The following is a 10859-nucleotide window of genomic DNA, read 5'->3' on the forward strand; positions in this document are numbered from 1 at the left end:
GTCAACAAGGATTCACAGCCACTCTCAAATCAGGCAGAGACCCAGCAAAATCAGGCAGAGATGACAAGCGTGGATCAAAGCATGGGAGGCATCAAACGGCAACATCACTCAGACACCTCAGATTCAGATAAAGAAACAGGACATCCGAAGGTAACAACACAGTTAGTCATTGCTTCAACCGAGGCCACTGTGGGAGAGTGGCGCAAGGTTGAAAAGAAAAAGGGGAGAAAAACCTGAAGCATGAGTCGAAATCAGGTTTTTTCCCCTTTTCTTTCCTTCTCTTTTCTCTTCTTATTTCTTTGTGCACGTTAGTTGTCCTAACGCTGCGGGCCATATGGCATCTCTCTGCATGCTCTATTGCATAAGCTGGTGTAAATTTTCATTAATTATTTAATAAAAGGTTACCGTTTTTTTCCTTGGAAAAAAAATAATTAATTAAACTACACTAAAAACAAATATAAATTATCAAATTGATACCATTGTTAAAAAATAAGAAGGAAAAAAGAAAAAGAAAAATAACCTAGAAATTGTAGACACATAATACGTAACATGGTACAAATCCAACCAACTAAACATCTTACAAATTCAACCAACTATACGTAAAAATATAATATATTTTTCTTATATGATAAAACATATAAGAATACAGTAGAAAAATGGAAAATGGTGCAGCGGTGATTACGTGATGATTGTAATTACGGTACACAAAACTTGGAATTTGTCGGGGAACAATCTCCACAGCCACTTTGGCAGAACTTGGCTAAACTACGTCCATAAACATTTGCGCTAAAACTCTTATTCTTAATCGCCCCACTTATTCAAAACATACTTAATACACACGGCTAGTAACAATAACATACTTAATACACACACCTAGTAACAGGAACTGGGTCGCCATTATTCCTTGATCGACACTTGATCGACGAGAATTTTGAATATTTGGTCCTTCAATTCCTTGTTAGATACAGATAAGCTGTCTCCGTATCTGAACAGAAATTGAAGTCCTCGTGTTATATTGAAATTGAACTTCTTGCAACATAATGGTACACTGTCCTCCTTAAGATACTCCCGGTTCAATTCCTCAAGGGAGAGGTGAAGGATGCCCTTGATGTGATTTATCGCATTTTCCACGGTAGAATCAGGATTGTCTTTAATATAACAAGCTATACTTGAAGCCATCTCCCCGTGTTCCTTCTCGTCCTTCATTGCAAATAGTGAAGACGAATCAGTATTTTGCATAGAATTGTATGCATGCAAATAAATCTCGATTTAGATGCCAAATACCTCGAAATCTTTCAAGTCGTCGATGAGTCTGACCGTAAATTCTGAGAGCTCCTGCATCTTAGACGGAGAATATATTTGCTCCAGAACGTTGCTTGGGAGAAGTTGACCCATTAAGAGAAGGGGAAACAAATTTGTTGGGGATTTTTCTGATAAAATCCCAAAAAACAAACTAAATAAACTCCACAGAGGCAATGCTCTGTTTCTTTCTGCCACAGGATCTTTTTTCACAGGGAAGCTTTTAATAAAAAAATGATTGAGGACAGAGTATTACACACCCAGAAAAATATTTCTATTCATTAAAACAAAATGCATGTTACAAACTTCATCCTCTTTCACTCAGGGATTTACCAAAAATACATTCAGCCAACTCTGATACATATTCATCCTCTTTGCTGAGAGGGATTCACCAAAAACAATATTCAACAAAAACTCTATCTCCACCTTAGAATTTACTGTGCTGGGTTCACTGCTGTAAAACCCCTTTTACATTTACTGGTGTAAGACTATTTTTACACATACTGCTGTAAAATAAATTTACATATGTAGTGAAATTTTACATTAGATTCACAAAATGAAATCCTTACTCACACCATACGATTTTCATGCTTCCTCCTCGTTTTCTCTATTCGCTGCCTCGAGCTCACACATTGCACTGCTGTGCATCTCTCTTAGTTTTTCTTCCGCAGCGAGCTTTACCACCAGTCAACAAAATACATGCTGCTCCCTTGTTCTTCGCGGATAGCACTGTGCATTATCCTCTCTCTCACACTACTTCTACGCACTGCTGTGCGATATTCGCTCCTTACATTATACACTACAACATGCATTCTTTTCATTGTAATGCATATATAAAAAATGGTCAACGCATAAAACAAATAACATAAAGAAAAACATTTTTGTGCCCATGCTTCCGTGTAAATAAAATTTTAAGGTTCTACCAACAACTTACGAACCCATTTAATTCTCAGCATGGCGGTCAATTCATTCACTGACAATTCGGCGGTCAACCAAACTTGTTTTTTTTACTCCACGTAAATATTTAATGTTGCCCGTATGCAGGTTTGGAGCAATCGACGGTGGAGAGCGATGGAAACAATCGGACGGTGGACGGAGATATCGGGAGACAGTTTGCTGCAGAACTTTACCTCCCGAGATATTACGTTGGCTGACGTAGAGGGAGGAACACGCGTCCACGGTTGATTGCATCGGGTTCAAACATACGGAAAATACCTTTGCCGGAAAGTGGTCCGAGAAATTTCAGGCAGGTTTGCTGAACGGTTTCGGTCTGCCGTCGTTCGTGCTTGCTGAGTCGGCTGCCCACGTCTGCCTGCACGGTGTCTGCAACCTGCAGTTGGAATTAACATTCCAACACTCCCCTTTAATTTCAACTGCTGGGCATTCAAACATACCCAAACACTTCCTCACATAGAGGGATTCACCAACACTGCTGTTACAAAGATATCTTCCTCACATAGAGGGATTCACCAATCTTCCTCGCATAGAGGGATTCACCAACTGCTTTTGATGCAGTTCCACAAACAATCAAAGTTGTCTTCCTCTTAATAGAGGGTTTCACCTGTGATTGTGCTAAAGAGCACCTTCCTCATGACAGAGGGATTCACCTGAGATTGTGCTGAAGAGCACCTTCCTCATGACAGAGGGATTTACCTGTGACTGTGCTGAAGAGCACCTTCCTCATGACAGAGGGATTTACCTGTGTATGCTAAAAAGCATCTTCCTCTTGACAGAGGGATTTACCACACTATGCTGAAAAGCATCTTCCTCTTGACTGAGGGATTCACCATGACACTGTGCTGAAAAGAACCTTCCTCTTTAACAGAGGGTTTCACCAAGTGACTGCTTCAAGTGCAGTTCCAAAACAAAACATTCATTGCACTGTTGTGCATACCAATTACATTGTTCTTTTATGCTGCTGCATATTCTCTGCTGCACTGTTGTGCCATCTTCTTTGCTGCGCCTACCCCACACTGCTGTGTCTGCTCCACGCTACTGCGTCTACACCTGCTGTTGTGTTGCTACACTTCACTTACATTTCTTTGCAAACTCTGCATTGTTGTGCATTCTTCAAAGACAGAATACTCTGTCTTTTCTGGAACAATTACTCTATCCCACCTTACAAATTTACACTGCTGTGTGTAAACATTTCTTACATTCACTGTTGTTGCATATGTTGCATTTCAATTCAATGAACAACACATTCACTATACTTACATTTACTGCTGTAAAGAAAAAATTTCTTTTACATCTACTGTTGTCTATTACCTTTCATTTCTTCAACAAAAACTTCATGCTGCTGCATTTTCCTATTTGCATTGTTGTGTAAAAACACATTTCTTCATTCTCTCTTAGTTCTGGTTTCATTTTCTTCGCACTACTGTGCTTCTCCTTCTTGCCATCACGCTGCTGCCTTTTTCTTATGCACTGCTGTCCATACCCATAACCATAGACTCTATCTCCCCTGGGCTTTTATTCGCTGCTGCGTTGCCTCTGCAATTTGCATTGCGGCTGCCCCTGTTCCTTTTTACACCCTTGCTTCACACAGTGTTCGTCTTCATTTTATTTATTTACACAATGCACTGTTGTGCAATTCCTTTCGTTTTTCTGCTGCCAAACACATTCTCATTCATCCCATGTGCATTAAAAATATACGCTGCCCCTGTTTTTCTTTAGACATTTCTGTTTATGTTACATTGCATACAAAAAAAAATATCACATTTTTCACTGTTGTGTGAAAAATTTCATTGCATTCTCAGCCACTGGGCATTTACGCTCTGCTGCCTTTTGCCTTCTTCTCATTTTCTTCTCACTGCTTTGCATTTTCATTCCCAATACAAAACATTTCCATCTGCTGTGTATTACACTCACTCTGCTGTGAGTATATTCTCTCATATTACATAAAAGGAAAACTACATTCCATTGCTATGCATTTCAATGCATGTGCTCCACAAAAAAATTTCCAAACTGCTGTTTTATGTTCTATCTTCCCACTGCTGTGAGGGTCTTCCTGCTTTGCATAGTTTTCTTCTCTGCTTCTATGGCAGATTTAACTTCATATCTTTCCCTTATGAAAAGGTCTTCATCAAAGAGTGACTGTTAATACAGTTCAGCAAAAAAAAATTACAAGCTCCCCTTTAGTGTATGCTTTATCTTCTTTCAGCAAGGTTTTCTCAAAAGAGACTTAGATCAGCTGGGGAGTTCAAGGGGGTTTCAGGTTGCATTTCCTTCCTTCTCCATACTTGTGTAACTTTCTTCTTTTGCATGGGTCTAGCTTGTGTAAGAGCCCATGTTAAGTTACAGTCACGTGCCATATGCCCAATGTTATGACACTTGAAGCATTCAACTTTATTCATGAATAAGAATTCATGATTTCTTCTTGTGAAATTATTTCTTGGAGATTGTCGAGGACCACAACATCTATCTCCATGAAATGCTCTACATTCTTTTGCCATATGACCAAAGTTTGAACAAGCATAACAGTAACCAAAAAATGAATTTTGGTACCTGGGAGATGGAGGTTTCCTTGATGTACTTCTGAAGCCTTGCTCCCTTGAGATTCTTTGTTGATGACCATTGCCTCTTACCTCTTTGACATCAGCTACATTTCTTCTTGGAGCAAGATTTCTTCTATTGCAGCCTTCATTTTTCTCCTTGCCTTTGCTGGAACTAGGAGCATCACAATTTCTTTCTGGCTTCTTCACATCTCCTTTGCTTAAAGCATCTTCATTCTTGTTTGAGGGTTCACCTACGTACCCGAGTCCTGATTTATCATATGGAGATCTATGATAGCTGAGCATGTCATCCAAGGCTTGAGAGCTCTTCATGATTTTGTTCATCCCTTCAACCTTTTTCTTGAGGAGGACAATCTCTTCTTCCAATCTTTCACATTCATTATTCTTCTTTGTAAGTTGTTCCTCAGTTTCTTCCTTGCTACGAGTAGCTTGAGCTGCTACTATTTTAAGGGAGATAATATCTGACTTCATTTTGGAGATTTCTGCTTGACTGCTCTCCATTTTCTTTTCAGCTCCTTGTGCCTGCTTCCTGGCTTCTTATAGTTCAGACTTAAGGGAGGTGACCTCTACCTTGTACTGTCCAATCTCTTCTACAAGTTTGTTCACTCTATTGTGCCTTTGTTCAAGTTGACTTGACAAGGTGTCTTCCTACTTCTTTGCTCTATTCAACTGATTTGTCATGGACATGACTTCTTCATGATGCTTCCTTTTGCTTTCATCAAGTTCCTTCTTAAGCTTGACGAGCTCTTCATCCCTTTCTTTTACTTGAAGCTTAATGAGGTCAACCTTCTCATATTCAGCTTCTATGATGGGTTCAGAATTTTCTTCTTCACTGATGGTCATGGTCAGTGCTCCATTTGCATGAAGGTCATGCAGTCTGTCCCAAATATCCTTTACTGATGAATATTTTCCTAAATTCTTCTTTACAGAATCAGGCAGCCCATCCAAGATAGTCTTTGTTGCCTTTGCATTGTACTCGGATTCTTTATCCCTCTTGCTATCATCAATCACTGGTTTCCAGATTTCAATCCCTTCAGACTGTAAGAAAGCCCTCATTTTTATTTCCCATATATCGAAGTTCCCATCGAACCTCGGAGCCTCAAATAGAATGCTTTCAAATAGATTTTTTTCTATTTTAGTAAAGGAGGGAGACACAACCTTAGGAGGATTGGAGGCTTTCTTCTTTGACCTTGCCATTCTTAACTATACTCCAAAATACTTGACTATGTTTTTTTTTTTTTTAACTGACTCTCTTCAGCAACTACACAAATTTTTGAGAAATACCTAGATTCTTTCGCCTGAGACTTCACTCTGCTGGAGAAGCTTTATCTGCTGCAACAAGATTCTTTCCTTCAGCTTCTTTGTCACTTCAAAGAGCCTGAACCTGCTCTGTCACCATCAAAGAGCCTGGACCAGCTCTGATACCACTGTTGGGGATTTTTCTGATAAAATCCCAAAATACAAACTAAATAAACTCCACAGAGGCAATGCTCTGTTTCCTTCTACCACAGGATCTTTTTGCACAGGGAAGCTTTTAATAAAAAAATGATTGAGGACAGAGTATTACACACTCAGAAAAATATTTCTATTCATTAAAACAAAATGCTTGTTACAAACTTCATCCTCTTTCACTCAGAGGGATTTACCAAAAATACATTCAGCCAACTCTGATACATATTCATCCTCTTTGCTGAGAGGGATTCACCAAAAACAATATTCAACAAAAACTCTGTCTCCACCTGAGAATTTACTGTGCTGGGTTTACTGCTGTAAAACCCCTTTTACATTTACTGGTGTGAGACTATTTTTACACATACTGCTGTAAAATAAATTTACATATGCAGTGAAATTTTACATTAGATTCACACAATGAAATCCTTACTCACACCATACGATTTTCATGCTTCCTCCTCGTTTTCTCTATTCGCTGCAGTCAACAAAATACATGTTCCTCCCTTGTTCTTTGCGGATAGCACTGCTCTGCATTATCCTCTCTCTCACACTACTTCTACGCACTGTTGTGCGATATTCGCTCCTTACATTATACACTACAACATGCATTCTTTTCATTGTAATGCATATATAAAAAATGGTCAACGCATAAAACAAATAACATAAAGAAATACATTTTTGTGCCCATGCTTCCGTGTAAATAAAATTTAAGGTTCTACCAACAACTTACGAACCCATTTAATTCTCAGCATGGCGGTCAATTCATTCACTGACAATTCTGCAGTCAACCAAACTTGTTTTTTACTCCACGTAAATAGTGGAGAGTGATGGAAACAATCGGACGGTGGACGGAGATAAGTTTGCTGCAGAACTTTACCTCCCGAGATATTACGTTAGCTAACGTAGAGGGAGGAACACGCGTCCACGGTTGATTGCATCGGGTTCAAACATACGGAAAATACCTTTGCCGAAAAGTGGTCCGTGAAATTTCAGTGAGGTTCGCTGAACGGTTTCGGTCTGCCGTCGTTCGTGCTTGCTGAGTCGGCTGCCCACGTCTGCCTGCACGGTGTCTGCAACCTGCAGTTGTAATTAACATTCCAACAAAATTTAGAATACACATCCCTGAGCTAGCACGCGCATTCTTTATGTACTCATTAAACGTGGGCACATGAGCAGTCGCTATCCATTCCCTTTCCTGCAAATAAGACTCAAGATAGCGCTGCCACTGAAAATACAAGCAGGGAATGTACATTAATGGTTAATCGTTAATGTGTTAATCTTCTCCCCCCTTTCAATTAAAAAATCTCAAAAGGTCTTTTCCACCGTCAATTGGCTTCTCATTAGGTCGGTGCAAGTAAAATGAAAATACTAATAACATCCCATTAAACTAATCACACTAGAGAATCACATATCTTCCTAAACGCATACGCTATTGCACTTTAATGTGGCTGCCATATCCCGCTTTTGCACTTTGACGACTTGATCAGCCAATTCATTCGCTGTTTTGAACGTAAATGATTGGTCGGCTTTAAACTTACCCTAACGGACTATTACCCAAATGAGAAATTGCAAAATACTTACACCAATGTTAACTGCCAAAGCTCAGCACATTCAATGATCGATTATATTTTTAAAATAGGCTTATAAATATTTTTATTTTTTAAAATTCAACCTGTATTGAACTGTTAAAAAAATGCTCTCGACCCTATAAACTATGAAAATGGCAAGTAACGATCACTACCTTGTAATAAACTGTAACTCTTTCTGATGTATGCATTGCAGTATATTGAAGTCCAATTTGGCTAACTCCAGAACTTTTTGGTTGAAATTCAACCTAAATAAAAATTTGGAAAGAGGATTTAGTATGGCATTACAATTTTCGTAATTTGACGATAAGTCTAATATATATAATTAAGAGGGCCAGTACTTGAGCCACGAGCTGTTTTGTCCATATATTTCAATAAAGCTCCTTGCCTCCCATCTGGGCGCACTGCAATACCAGGGAAACTCCAATGCGTACTTTACCTAAACAACAGTATGAAGTTAAATACTTTATAAACCATGGACACCATCCTTCATTTAATCTTAATTAAGACTTTGATCTACCTCTTCCAAAAGACTTTGATCAACGTCGGTCACATCCCCGCGTCCAGCTAAAACTTGATTTAGATATTCTCTTGTAAAAGCGTTTGCCTCTTGCATCACTTTTTCTCCGGGAAATGAAATGTCTGAAGCTCGAAGTAACGACAACATGCTTCTCACTCGTTTCTCTCCAGTAAAATTGCAGAAGAACTTCGCGTTTTCGCCCTTGAAATTCTCCAACACTCCTGTTTGGAAACTTTGGAAGATAAGTACAGAATTGAATTAAAAATAATAAAAATAAGCATGTGTTTTGATAGTAAAAATGTAGTTAAACACCTACATCTCTTCTCTTATTTTTTTTAAAACTACTACATCTATTACATTAAAAATTTCCAAGACATTCGTTCATTGTTTAGTAATATAAAAAAAACTTTGTATGAATGCGTCAGCGGATAACACCTTTAATGAGCACATTTAATACGCGTCAGCTACGAGATTCGAATCCCGGACGGAATTAACAAAATCCTTACAAGATCAACTACAACTAGGCCATCCTCTTTTTTTTTCCTTAATGCAAATATGTATACCTGCTGTTTGTTATCGAGGAGATTCTTTAAGTAGGTTATTTGAGTTTGGAACTTGTCTAAAGTTCAATGTTTATTATTAAACGTTTTCACTTTCACCATTGAACTTAGGCTAGCCCAATATAGTGAGCTCTTTCACTTATAATGCCTAACAATATTAGAAAATATCTTGAAGCTTTACATCAAATTAATTGCAGTTGATAACACCTGAAGACACGTTATATCGATGCAGTCGGAGACCACGAAATCGCCGTCGCATTAAGATCTTTGCAGGAATCGCTCGATCCCACTCCTATGCCCTTTTCGTTCCAACATCTACTGAGCTTATCAGTCAGCGTGGGAATAGAAAATAGCCCCAAAATCGGAGTGCACATATATGTAAACGCTAAATTAAATTTATTTATCTGTCCAGATTCACTTACCTGTAAACGTAATCTAGGGCACCTGTTTTTATTTCATGTTGAAAATGTCGATCAATTCCAAGGCATTCCAATGTGTCAACTATGTGAAGACGTTTGATTAGATCATAATTGCTATCTTCCATTTCGCTCAAAAGTAATTGCTTGATCTCCTCAACAAGCATTCCAACGCGTTCATAATATGCCGGTGCCTAATTACAGTTCAGTGCAATTAAAATATAGATGAGAAAGATAGAGATAGGTGGAATGATAGAGTGATAGCTAACAAGAAACAGATCAAAACTAAAAGCAAACAACCAGCAGATGACAAATAGGTGCCTGCAAACAAAAAGCAGATGACAGAGCTACAGACAGGTGCCATAAGAGAGAGAGATTTAAAGTATACCCCATACGGCGAGTTGAGAGACAGTATGAACTCATCGTCCCACACGTTTCCGTGGTGATTGGCCGTTCGTCGAGGGATGGAAAATTCATTGCTCATTTCGGCGGAAGGAGATTCGGAAATCTCAGCCATAACACTACACTTTGCTATGCGTTCAGACAGAATATTTCTCACTTCGGAGCGTGAGACAAAAAAAATGGGATAATTTTTATGCCCTGACAAATCGGAGAGAATATTTGAGAGACTTCGGAGCGTGAGACAAAAAATTGGGATAATTTTTATGCCGTGACAAATCGAGGAGAATATTTGACAGAGCTCGGAGCGTGAGACAAAAAAATTGGGATAATTTTTATATAGTGTGAAATCAACGGAGTATTGGTGCTTTCATCGAAATATGGATTATGTCGCACGAAAAGGTTGAACGTAGTTAACTAAACTATATGACATATATTTTTGAACGTTCGGTCAGAGTAAAGTTAATATTAAACTATGTTTTATATGTATCTGCTCACGTTAGGTTAGAGTAAAGTTATTATTAAACTAATTTAATATATTTTTGCGAACGTTAGGTCAAAGTTAATTGGATGACGTGAGGTGAATGTCAGGTGTGTTTGAAGGGAGTGAAATTGAACTTTAGTGCATCTAAATTCATATATTTTTGTTTAAGTATTATATTAATAATGTTAATTGTAGTATTAATATTAACATGTGTTTTATATACTTGTATTTACCATATCCATAATATTTTAAAAATATATTACTTAATTATAAATATTATAAATTAATATAAATAAAAAGATTTATATATAATTAATTAATAGTTAGCATTTTTGGCTTGTTATTGTTATTGTTGGTATAAAATTACAAAGGATAGAGCTTGTGGGTTTAAGCACAGGGTCAACAAAAGATTCTTTGTAATTATTTTCACCTTACCTAAGAGGAATAAGTCACCTCACCCCAGGGGTCCTATGACCTTACTCTATGACCTTTCAAATAGGAACACGAGAGCGAACATATAAAGTAGCTCAAAATCACATAAACACATAACCATGCTAAGTCCAATAATCTCAGTGGCAATATTTTGGCATGTGAGCTTTTTCTTCTCGTTTCCTTTTGCTTTATTTTT

The 10859-nt window shown here is 38.0% G+C and overlaps 1 pseudogene across 1 annotated transcript; it reads right to left on the minus strand.

Annotated features, from left to right (window-relative positions):
* Positions 1-897: 897 nt before the first annotated feature.
* On the minus strand, positions 898-9884 carry LOC149192866 (delta-selinene-like synthase, chloroplastic; annotated as a pseudogene). Its single transcript, XR_016255017.1, has 9 exons — positions 9737-9884; positions 9355-9542; positions 9140-9247; positions 8373-8593; positions 8194-8291; positions 8008-8080; positions 7376-7491; positions 1285-1417; positions 898-1200 (listed from the first exon to the last, which is right to left on the minus strand). The product of XR_016255017.1 is annotated as a delta-selinene-like synthase, chloroplastic (transcript).
* Positions 9885-10859: the final 975 nt, after the last annotated feature.

The sequence above is a fragment of the Pinus tabuliformis genome, chromosome 2_2 (assembly GCF_031772625.1).
Source record: "Pinus tabuliformis cultivar Carrire ecotype Pingquan chromosome 2_2, CPIR1, whole genome shotgun sequence".
Classification (NCBI taxonomy): Eukaryota; Viridiplantae; Streptophyta; class Pinopsida; order Pinales; family Pinaceae; genus Pinus; species Pinus tabuliformis.